Raw genomic sequence first — 9,973 nt, forward strand, 5'->3', positions numbered from 1 at the left:
TGGGCTATAGGCTTACCATTTTTTCAATTTTAGGGGGAAAATTATTCTTTGCCCAATCGTTCATTTATCGCGTTAAACGGCCTCTGCGCATGCCCTGGGACTGATATATGCGTAGAACCAGCGCATTAGAGGCACTTTATTTTTCGCCGGAAAAATTATATTTTCATGGGCTATAGGCTTACCATTTTTTCAGTTTTAGGGGGAAAATTATTCTTCGCCCAATCGTTCATTTATCGCGTTAAACGGCCTCTGCGCATGCCCTGGGACTGATATATGCGCAGAACCAGCGCCTCAGAGGCACTTTATTTTTCGACGGAAAAATGATATTTTCATGGGCTATAGGCTTACCATTTTTTCAATTTTAGGGGGAAAATAATTCTTTGCCTAATCGTCCATTTATCGCGTTAAACAGCCTCTGCGCATGCCCTGGGACTGATATATGCGCAGAACGAGTGCCTTAGAGGTACTTTATTTTTCGCCGGAAAAATTATTTTTTCATGGGCTATAGGCTTGCCATTTTTTCAATTTTAGGGGGAAAATTATTTTTTGCCCAATCGTTCATTTATCGCATTAAACGGCCTCTGCGCATGCCCTGGGACTGATAAATGCGCAGAACCAGCGCATTAGAGGCACTTTATTTTTCGACGGAAAAATGATATTTTCATGGGCTATAGGCTTGCCATTTTTACAATTTTAGGGGGAAAATTATTCTTTGCCCAATCGTTCATTTATCGCGTTAAACGGCCTCTGCGCATGCCCTGGGACTGATATATGCGTAGAACCAGCGCATTAGAGGCACTTTATTTTTCGACGGAAAAATGATATTTTCATGGGCTATAGGCTTACCATTTTTTCAATTTTAGGGGGAAAATAATTCTTTGCCTAATCGTCCATTTATCGCGCAAAACGGCCTCTGCGCATGCCCTGGGACTGATATATGCGCAGAACGAGTGCCTTAGAGGTACTTTATTTTTCGCCGGAAAAATTATTTTTTCATGGGCTATAGGCTTGCCATTTTTTCAATTTTAGGGGGAAAATTATTTTTTGCCCAATCGTTCATTTATCGCATTAAACGGCCTCTGCGCATGCCCTGGGACTGAAATATGCGCAGAACCAGCGCCTTAGAGGCACTTTATTTTTCGCCGGAAAAATGATATTTTCATGTGCTATAGGCTTACCATTTTTTCAATTTTAAGGGGTAAATTATTCTTTGCCTAATCGTCCATTTATCGCTTTAAACGGCCTCTGCGCATGCCCTGGGACTGATATATGCGCAGAACGAGTGCCTTAGAGGTACTTTATTTTTCGCCGGAAAAATTATATTTTCATGGGCTATAGGCTTACCATTTTTTCAGTTTTAGGGGGAAAATTATTCTTTGCCCAATCGTTCATTTATCGCGTTAAACGGCCTCTGCGCATGCCCTGGGACTGATATATGCGCAGAAAGAGTGCCTTTGAGGTACTTTATTTTGCGCCGGAAAAATTATATTTTCATGGGCTATAGGCTTACCATTTTTTCAATTTTAGGGGGAAAATTATTCTTTGCCTAATCGTTCATTTATCGCGTTAAACGGCCTCTGCGCATGCCCTGGGACTGATATATGCGTAGAACCAGCGCATTAGAGGCACTTTATTTTTCGCCGGAAAAATGATATTTTCATGGGCTATAGGCTTACCATTTTTTCAATTTTAGGGGGAAAATTATTCTTTGCCCAATCGTTCATTTATCGCGTTAAACGGCCTCTGCGCATGCCCTGGGACTGATATATGCGTAGAACCAGCGCATTAGAGGCACTTTATTTTTCGCCGGAAAAATTATATTTTCATGGGCTATAGGCTTACCATTTTTTCAGTTTTAGGGGGAAAATTATTCTTCGCCCAATCGTTCATTTATCGCGTTAAACGGCCTCTGCGCATGCCCTGGGACTGATATATGCGCAGAACCAGCGCCTCAGAGGCACTTTATTTTTCGACGGAAAAATGATATTTTCATGGGCTATAGGCTTACCATTTTTTCAATTTTAGGGGGAAAATAATTCTTTGCCTAATCGTCCATTTATCGCGTTAAACAGCCTCTGCGCATGCCCTGGGACTGATATATGCGCAGAACGAGTGCCTTAGAGGTACTTTATTTTTCGCCGGAAAAATTATTTTTTCATGGGCTATAGGCTTGCCATTTTTTCAATTTTAGGGGGAAAATTATTTTTTGCCCAATCGTTCATTTATCGCATTAAACGGCCTCTGCGCATGCCCTGGGACTGATAAATGCGCAGAACCAGCGCATTAGAGGCACTTTATTTTTCGACGGAAAAATGATATTTTCATGGGCTATAGGCTTGCCATTTTTACAATTTTAGGGGGAAAATTATTCTTTGCCCAATCGTTCATTTATCGCGTTAAACGGCCTCTGCGCATGCCCTGGGACTGATATATGCGTAGAACCAGCGCATTAGAGGCACTTTATTTTTCGACGGAAAAATGATATTTTCATGGGCTATAGGCTTACCATTTTTTCAATTTTAGGGGGAAAATAATTCTTTGCCTAATCGTCCATTTATCGCGCAAAACGGCCTCTGCGCATGCCCTGGGACTGATATATGTGCAGAACGAGTGCCTTAGAGGTACTTTATTTTTCGCCGGAAAAATTATTTTTTCATGGGCTATAGGCTTGCCATTTTTTCAATTTTAGGGGGAAAATTATTTTTTGCCCAATCGTTCATTTATCGCATTAAACGGCCTCTGCGCATGCCCTGGGACTGATATATGCGTAGAACCAGCGCATTAGAGGCACTTTATTTTTCGCCGGAAAAATTATATTTTCATGGGCTATAGGCTTACCATTTTTTCAGTTTTAGGGGGAAAATTATTCTTCGCCCAATCGTTCATTTATCGCGTTAAACGGCCTCTGCGCATGCCCTGGGACTGATATATGCGCAGAACCAGCGCCTCAGAGGCACTTTATTTTTCGACGGAAAAATGATATTTTCATGGGCTATAGGCTTACCATTTTTTCAATTTTAGGGGGAAAATAATTCTTTGCCTAATCGTCCATTTATCGCGTTAAACAGCCTCTGCGCATGCCCTGGGACTGATATATGCGCAGAACGAGTGCCTTAGAGGTACTTTATTTTTCGCCGGAAAAATTATTTTTTCATGGGCTATAGGCTTGCCATTTTTTCAATTTTAGGGGGAAAATTATTTTTTGCCCAATCGTTCATTTATCGCATTAAACGGCCTCTGCGCATGCCCTGGGACTGATAAATGCGCAGAACCAGCGCATTAGAGGCACTTTATTTTTCGACGGAAAAATGATATTTTCATGGGCTATAGGCTTGCCATTTTTACAATTTTAGGGGGAAAATTATTCTTTGCCCAATCGTTCATTTATCGCGTTAAACGGCCTCTGCGCATGCCCTGGGACTGATATATGCGTAGAACCAGCGCATTAGAGGCACTTTATTTTTCGACGGAAAAATGATATTTTCATGGGCTATAGGCTTACCATTTTTTCAATTTTAGGGGGAAAATAATTCTTTGCCTAATCGTCCATTTATCGCGCAAAACGGCCTCTGCGCATGCCCTGGGACTGATATATGCGCAGAACGAGTGCCTTAGAGGTACTTTATTTTTCGCCGGAAAAATTATTTTTTCATGGGCTATAGGCTTGCCATTTTTTCAATTTTAGGGGGAAAATTATTTTTTGCCCAATCGTTCATTTATCGCATTAAACGGCCTCTGCGCATGCCCTGGGACTGAAATATGCGCAGAACCAGCGCCTTAGAGGCACTTTATTTTTCGCCGGAAAAATGATATTTTCATGTGCTATAGGCTTACCATTTTTTCAATTTTAAGGGGTAAATTATTCTTTGCCTAATCGTCCATTTATCGCTTTAAACGGCCTCTGCGCATGCCCTGGGACTGATATATGCGCAGAACGAGTGCCTTAGAGGTACTTTATTTTTCGCCGGAAAAATTATATTTTCATGGGCTATAGGCTTACCATTTTTTCAGTTTTAGGGGGAAAATTATTCTTTGCCCAATCGTTCATTTATCGCGTTAAACGGCCTCTGCGCATGCCCTGGGACTGATATATGCGCAGAAAGAGTGCCTTTGAGGTACTTTATTTTGCGCCGGAAAAATTATATTTTCATGGGCTATAGGCTTACCATTTTTTCAATTTTAGGGGGAAAATTATTCTTTGCCTAATCGTTCATTTATCGCGTTAAACGGCCTCTGCGCATGCCCTGGGACTGATATATGCGTAGAACCAGCGCATTAGAGGCACTTTATTTTTCGCCGGAAAAATGATATTTTCATGGGCTATAGGCTTACCATTTTTTCAATTTTAGGGGGAAAATTATTCTTTGCCCAATCGTTCATTTATCGCGTTAAACGGCCTCTGCGCATGCCCTGGGACTGATATATGCGTAGAACCAGCGCATTAGAGGCACTTTATTTTTCGCCGGAAAAATTATATTTTCATGGGCTATAGGCTTACCATTTTTTCAGTTTTAGGGGGAAAATTATTCTTCGCCCAATCGTTCATTTATCGCGTTAAACGGCCTCTGCGCATGCCCTGGGACTGATATATGCGCAGAACCAGCGCCTCAGAGGCACTTTATTTTTCGACGGAAAAATGATATTTTCATGGGCTATAGGCTTACCATTTTTTCAATTTTAGGGGGAAAATAATTCTTTGCCTAATCGTCCATTTATCGCGTTAAACAGCCTCTGCGCATGCCCTGGGACTGATATATGCGCAGAACGAGTGCCTTAGAGGTACTTTATTTTTCGCCGGAAAAATTATTTTTTCATGGGCTATAGGCTTGCCATTTTTTCAATTTTAGGGGGAAAATTATTTTTTGCCCAATCGTTCATTTATCGCATTAAACGGCCTCTGCGCATGCCCTGGGACTGATAAATGCGCAGAACCAGCGCATTAGAGGCACTTTATTTTTCGACGGAAAAATGATATTTTCATGGGCTATAGGCTTGCCATTTTTACAATTTTAGGGGGAAAATTATTCTTTGCCCAATCGTTCATTTATCGCGTTAAACGGCCTCTGCGCATGCCCTGGGACTGATATATGCGTAGAACCAGCGCATTAGAGGCACTTTATTTTTCGACGGAAAAATGATATTTTCATGGGCTATAGGCTTACCATTTTTTCAATTTTAGGGGGAAAATAATTCTTTGCCTAATCGTCCATTTATCGCGCAAAACGGCCTCTGCGCATGCCCTGGGACTGATATATGCGCAGAACGAGTGCCTTAGAGGTACTTTATTTTTCGCCGGAAAAATTATTTTTTCATGGGCTATAGGCTTGCCATTTTTTCAATTTTAGGGGGAAAATTATTTTTTGCCCAATCGTTCATTTATCGCATTAAACGGCCTCTGCGCATGCCCTGGGACTGATAAATGCGCAGAACGAGTGCCCTAGAGGTACTTTATTTTTCGCCGGAGAAATTATATTTTCATGGGCTTACCATTTTTTCAATTTTAGGGGGAAAATTATTCTTTGCCCAATCGTTCATTTATCGCGCTAAACGGCCTGTGCGCATGCCCTGGGACTGATATACGCGCAGAACGAGTGCCTTAGAGGTACTTTATTTTTCGCCGGAAAAATTATATTTTCATGGGCTATAGGCTTGCCATTTTTACAATTTTAGGGGGAAAATTATTCATTGCCCAATCGTTCGTTTATCGCGTTAAACGGCGTTTGCGCAAGCCCGGGGACTGATATATGCAGAGAATCAGCACTTTTGAGACACATTATTTTCGTAAAAGTGATATTTTCAAGGGCTATTTTTCCATTATTATTTCCGGATTTCCACTATGCGCCGTATCTAGTGTTTTTATCATTTTTGGGAGAAAATTATTCTTCGCCCATTCGGTTACTTATCGCGTAAAGAGGCATCTGCGCATTCGTGAGAAGTGATCTATGCGAAGATAGTCTTTTTAAAAGGATTTATTGAACCTCGCTGAAACGATATTCGCGTGAATCAGCGTCCAGCACGTGGATTAGCATGGGGAGTTATTTACGTGTTGAACGAGGCTCTGGAAAAAAATTCGATCTGCTTTCACCGTCATTTTACTGGGCTATTATAGGCTTACCTTTTCCTGTGAAAGCCAGTATGGGCAAATCGGTTTATTCGTCGTGTTAATCAACGTTGATTAGCATGGAGATTGAATGATTGAAAACTTTATTATTGCATCGAGCTGGGGTGCCCACCTCTATAACCTGCACGCAAGTAGAGTGGGGGGGGGAGGAAGCAGACCGCGCGCGTTTCGGACGTTGAGTCTTCACGGCCTCAACGGCCAGGCGGATTTTCGGCGCTGGTAGTCTTCAGCCTCGCTCTGTAGCAAGGCCTCCCAGGCTTCTCTAGTGTCAATGTTTTCCTTGGCCCCTGGGGAGCCAGCACACTCCCACATTATATGGTGTAGCCTACTGTTGTAGCGGCGGGTGCCGCCCAAGTACACGAACTGCTAGCAACCAAACAATTCCCGGTTTATTGCCACATACAGTCATATATATACACATAGCGACACTGGTGCCTCTGGCGGCAGGTGATCCCCAAACCGGAACCGAAACCACATATACAATATATTCCTTTTCTTACAAAAAAAAAAAAGACAGCTACATGGTTTAGTGATTTAGTAGTGGTAGTACGTTAGTGCTCTTTTACAGAATTATATTTACAGTAACAACAATGTGCTTGCCTTATGCACTTAATACAAAAATATAAAACAAAAAGAGGAAAACAAGATACAACCCCAATTATGTCCATATTTCACAACGTCAGCAAACTCAACACTCGTGCAGATTGTGACAGGTTCATGTTCACTGCAAAACGTGTCTTTCTGTACTTAGTGTCCATAGCGGTCTGGAGGTCGTGTATTCCTTGATGGCTGTACCCTACGCTGAGGCCCCGATGCTTCTGAAAAACCACTGGCGGCAGGCGAAGTCTCTTCCGGCTCACAGCCGGTCACTGGTGGCATAGGCGGCTGCTTCGCAGCAGCCACAGCTGAAGTTCCGGTTGGCGCTTCTGAAACGGGTCTCTCCAAGGTAGGCGGTGAGCTGCTTTCCCTACCGGTGTCATTTGCATCACTCCTTTCCCCCCACCCACAGATAGATGCAGAAGCTCGTGGCATCCTTGACAACTTTGAAGCGTTCCACGTTTTTCCATCATCAAGTTGGAAAGACGATTGCCCCTGCTTTCTTATCGCTTTTCTTGGGCGGCTAAAAGCCAGGTCACCTTTAAAAGCAGTTGTTTGTCTGCGTACTCGTACAAGGTCACTAACATTCACTTTGGTTTCCCTTGCGGCCCTGCGAGCGTCTGTGTATAGTTTACTGGATTGCTGCTTTTGCTTCTCCCGCTCGCGTAGGCGGTGGAGCTCTGAAGTAGGGTCGGTTGCAAATATTGCTGACGGATGCCCAACGACATCGAGCCGAGTCCTTGGCAGACGTCCATGCAGGAGAAGTGCTGGAGCAACTGCAGTTGTGGCACGCGGCGTACAACGGTAAATGCCCAAGTATTCTGTTACCGTTTGGCGTAAAGGACGCTGCTCGAGTGTAGCCACTTGAACAAAGCTTTTAAAAACTCTGTTGAACCGTTATACCTGTCCGTTTGCTTGCGGGTAATATACGGACGAATGCCGCAAGCGGATGCCGCGATCCTGCAGAAAAGCTTTGAACTCTCGAGATGCAAACTGCGGCCCGTTATCGCAAACAATTTCCTCTGGGTAACCTTCACGTGCGAACACTGACACCAAGAAGCCTGTTATTATGCGTGTTGTGGCTTGGTTGCAAAAGTATACTTCGGGCCACTTAGAAAAGTAGTCGACCAGCGTGATCGCATATCGACAATCGTGTGGTGCTCTCTCAAATGGGCTAATAATGTCCATGCCAAGCTTTAGCCACGGTTCCATTGGTAATGGGACCGGGTTCAATGGTGCAGCCATAACCTTCGTGCTCTTGTCCGCTGCCTGGCATATACTACACGTTTGAATAGCTAGCTCGACTCTTGCCTATCCATGGCTGGCCACCAAAATTTTTCTCGCAGACGTGCTTTCGTTCGCACAATTCCAGGGTGAGCCTCATGAGCAGCGGTAATTATCCACGCTGTAAGTGATGCGGGAACCACAAGGCGTTCGCCACGCAAAATCAAATTGTCCACCACTGACAGTTCATCGCGAAGTTTGAGGAAAGGTTGAAGCTCACCCGGCAGAGATTTTTGCGCAGGCCAGGACGATTCAATGTAGGCCTTGGTTCGTTGCAGTGTGCTGTCTTCCGACTGGGCCTGTTCAAACTCTTCCCTGGTAATGCAAGAAGATATAAGGGCAACTGATACAGTTTCATCTGGTAAAGTCTCTTCTTCCTGAGGAGGTGACGCAGGGAGACGAGACAGCGCATCTGCTACTCGATTTTGCGAACCCTTCCGGTACTTTACTGTATAGTTGTACTGCAGTAGGCGCTCCGCCCACCGTGCTATCCGCAAAGGACGCCTTCCTGGCCCTTGAGTAGACAGCAATGCGACCAAGGCTTGATGGTCAGTAAGCAACGTGAAATGGCGTCCCCACAAGTAAACATGCCACTTCTCGCACGCCCAAACACACGCAAGCGCTTCGCGTTCTCCTACTGAATATCTCCTCTCTGCAGATGAAAGCGCTCGAGAAGCAAAGGCGACAGTGTGTAGTTTCTCTCCCTCCACCTGTTGGAGAACCGCTCCAAGCCCACAGTCTGAAGCGTCAGTGGAAACAACAACTGGAAGAGATGCATCGAACATCCGCAGGACTATGTTGGACGCAAGTGCCTCTTTGATCTTTCGAAAACTGGAGCCTACCTCGCCAGACCAAACAAATGGTTGCCCCTTTCGAAGCAGAACGCGCATCGGTTCAACCATATCGGCAAAGTTGGGAACGAACCTAGAGTAGTATTCGACCAGTCCCAGGAACGATCGAAGGCTGGCTGTATTGGTGGGTGCCGGCGTATCCTTGATGGAAGCAACCTTTTCCTCCAGCGGAACAATACCACTTGCTGTGATCCTGTGACCCAAAAATGAAAGTTCCTGCGTATCGAAGATACATTTGCTGTTCAGTTTGAGTCCTGCCTCTTTAATGCGTTGAAGTAGTGCTGCAAGGTTATTTATGTGCTCCTGCCGGCCCCGCCCGAAGACTATAATGTCATCTATATAGAAGAGCACGCCCTTAAATCCTTGCAGGACATCATACTCTGAAATGCAGAAGGCGCGGAAGCCAGTCCGAAGCACACTCGTTGAAAACGAAAGAGGCCTTTGTGAGTTATAAATGCGGTCAAATCGCGACTCGCAGGGTGAAGCATGACCTGGTGGTAAGCTGATGCGAGGGCTAGCTTAGAAAAATTTGTAGCCCCCACTAAACTATGCAATAGCTCTTCTGTATGAGGAAGGGGAAAGCTGTCTATTACGACAGCTTTGTTTGCTTGTCGAAGGTCTACACAGAGGCGAATACCTCCCTCTTTCTTCTTAACGACCACAATGGGTGACACCCATTCAGATACCTCCACCCTCTCTATCACGTCCAGATTTTCCAACCGATGGAGTTCTTCCGAGACCAATGGTCGTAGCGAGAGCGGAAGGCGCCGAAGTTTGGATTGCACTGGCTGCACCGTGGATCGCGTTTTGACGTGATGCACAAAACCTTTCGCGAGGCCAAGGCCTGGATCGAAAAGAGATCCAAACTCGCCAACTAATTCCTTTGGGAGGTTAATATCCTGCACGGCTTTCGTAGGGTCAGGGCGCTGTTCCCTTCGAGAATTAGAAGTTAGCGTCGTTTCAAGGCATTGCAGAGATGACCCATCAATCTGTAGACCGAGGGCCTTGATGGCGTCGATACCCAAGAGTGAGGTGCCTTGTTCTACGACGTAGAAAAGAAGGCTTGTTGTGCTAGCTTTGTACGTAACGTCAGCGAAGAAACAGCCACGAACCGGAATTG

The sequence above is a fragment of the Dermacentor variabilis genome, chromosome 9 (assembly GCF_050947875.1).
Source record: "Dermacentor variabilis isolate Ectoservices chromosome 9, ASM5094787v1, whole genome shotgun sequence".
Taxonomy (NCBI): Eukaryota; Metazoa; Arthropoda; class Arachnida; order Ixodida; family Ixodidae; genus Dermacentor; species Dermacentor variabilis.